Source organism: Medicago sativa, chromosome 4 (genome assembly GCF_051527215.1).
Source record: "Medicago sativa cultivar Bolivia chromosome 4, Bolivia_mono, whole genome shotgun sequence".
NCBI classification, from domain to species: Eukaryota; Viridiplantae; Streptophyta; class Magnoliopsida; order Fabales; family Fabaceae; genus Medicago; species Medicago sativa.
Window position 1 is genome coordinate 30,755,521 of NC_140752.1, and position 2,811 is coordinate 30,758,331.

The following is a 2,811-nucleotide window of genomic DNA, read 5'->3' on the forward strand; positions in this document are numbered from 1 at the left end:
TCCTTGTGTGAGATTGTAAAATGTTCAAATGTAATAACCATTCAAAAGCCTGAAACCTTAAACCATAAAATATAATTATTCAAAAGCCCATTGGTGTTCTCTACGAACTTTCTCCTCCTCCTCCGGACTGTAATCATTCACAATGTTGAACATCTGACGAATCTCCTCTGGTGTCTTGCTGCACATCATGCCCGCCACTGTCTGGCACGTAAGATCCAACAAGCTCTTGATTTCCAAAAAGTCAGCAGCTAAGATGAGATCTAAGAGAATAGGTTTCTCAAGCTGGACGAATTCAGTGTCCCACTTCTTAAGATCATCCTCCGAAGGTTTTTCATTGGAATTCACAGCACGAATGTGTTTCTTACAATATTCGATAACCATAGCCAAGATCTTGCTGGTTACCTTAGGGATAGGGATTCGAGTGATGTCAGCAAAATCCTCGATCAAATTCTTGATAGTTTTAGATTCCATCGCCACTGCCTTCTCGATTTCAAAAATCTCGCCATCAGAACTCATCAGGGTGATCTTCTTTGTCGATGATTCAACGTCGTTAGACATGATTTTGATTTGGATATAACCCCTAACCCTAAATTTCTTTCTGAGTTTGAAAATAGAGTGAGTGAATTGAATTGAATTGAATTGAATGAGAGAAAGAATTAGTGTTACTACTATTATTTATAATGCTCTGCTATAGTGCAATTGGGGTCCAAACAATTTTTTTAAGTAGCTAGTGGAAATAGGGAAGCCATGGTCCGAACCCTATCCATACTGTTGTGAAAGTGACTCAAAATTGGAGAAATTGAAGTTTGCTGTGTCCGGGGCCCGAATTTTGCCTGTTTTTGAAGACATTTGATTCGACATTTTTTGGGGCCCGAATAGTCAAAATCGGGGCCCGAATTGTCGTGACAACATCCTTATTTATTAATTTTGTTAGGTCTGCAGCAATTTAACCTAATTTTTCCCGCTCATTTGTTGTATTAGGTTAGCAGTAATTTACCCTAACAAATTCCATCTAAAATAATGCATCGCACCAATTTGATTCCTATCCTCTTGCCATTTTTTTGTATACACTTATTTAATATTAAAAAAATGCATCGCATCGATTTCATTCCTATCATGTTGCCTAGCTATATCCTTATTCGTATGTCAATCCCTTTACAAAAAACCTGTGCGAAGCACGGGTCAAATATCTAGTAAAAATAAAACGTATTTTTATGGGCCAGATTTGTTCCAATTTTATGAGGGATACTTTTACTATAAATATAAACTTTGTATCAGAGTAAACCTTGAGATAGAGGGGGCTAAAACATGGGTTTAGAAATCAAACTAGGGTTTGTATAGAGTTTGCTCTTGGCAACAAATGCTAGGGTTGGGTTGATTCACCTTGGAAAACACTATTATGATTGAGTCTCTTGGTCACGGGAAGAGATTGGGGCTTTGGGTAGAACTAGGTGGGAGACTTTTTCTTGTAACCCATTGATGTCTCTTTTGTAAAGTCACTCATCATTATAGTGAAACAGAGGGCTGCTATCTCCCCCAGACTAGGTCAATTTGGACAGAACTGGGTAAACAAATTCTCTTGTGTTCTCTCTTTCTTTTCTCTCGTTGTTTTCTACTTTTGTTTGTGATTATAACTTCCATACACTTTGTTTTGGTTGCTTGACTATCACTTGCTCCACACATCAAGTTTATTATTGGTGTGATTTTCTTCGAATTCACAACAATTGGTGCCCACCGTGGGGCAAGGTCAAAGGATAATCAAGTACCATGTGTTCAAAATGGGATATTGAGAATTTTACCGGAGATAACGATTTTGGGTTATGGAAGGTAAAGATGGAAGCAGTTTTAATACAACAAAAATGTGAGAAATCTTTGAAAGGTGAAGGTGTATTACCGGTCACCATGTCACGAGCGGAGAAGACCGAGATGGTGGACAAGGCCAAGAGTGGCTCAGGAATATAGTTTTGAGAGATATAGCAAAGGAACCAACCGCGGCATCGATGTGGTCAAAGTTGGAGTCTTTGTATATGACAAAGTCTTTGGCTCATCGGCAATTCCTAAAGCAAAAACTCTACTTATTCAAGATGGTGGAGTCAAAGGTCATCATGGAGCAACTTACGAAATTCAATAGAATCCTTGATGACTTGGAGAATATTGTCTCTGAGGGTTATGAGGATGCAAGTGCTTTGGTGGTGTGTTGTTTGGAGGATGAAGAAGGTGATGTTTCTCACCTTGGAATTGATACATAGTGGAGCGGTGGTCGTCTAGAGAGACGTTAAACACTCAACATCAGCTTGGAGAGGCGGTGGTAAGAATACTCATGATCTACCTGTTGAGGTGGAGTTTAAAGGTGGAAGACATAGTGGGATGTATGCATTTGCTAGTTGAGAGGTTGGAAGCTCAGCTTTAGGTGGAGTTGAACACACCGGGAATGGTATGACTATGGAGGACCTTGGGTGCTATGCTCTAGTGGTGAGCAAGGGATTTCTTCATGAAGACGGAAGGAATGTATAGCACGGCTTGCTAGATTACCCTAAAAAATCCAAGGGTGATTGGATGCAAGGAAATCTTCAAGGAAGTGGGAGATGTCCTGTGTTGAAGATGTTATGGTGGATACTTGTGGAACTATCTAAAATTCCTAGTGTAGTTGGACTGCAAGGACCTTCGAGAAGGCGGAAAACATTCCGATGGCTGAAGATGTTAAGGTGTGTACTAGTGGATTACCCTAAAAATCCAAGGGTGATTGGATTCAAGGAGATCTTCAAGGAAGCGGAAGATGTCTCGTATTGAAGAGGTTATGGTGGATACTTG

At 39.9% G+C, this 2,811-nt stretch overlaps 1 pseudogene; it reads right to left on the reverse strand.

Moving 5' to 3' along the window:
• On the reverse strand, positions 1–639 carry LOC146927728 (SKP1-like protein 1B pseudogene; annotated as a pseudogene).
• Positions 640–2,811: the final 2,172 nt, after the last annotated feature.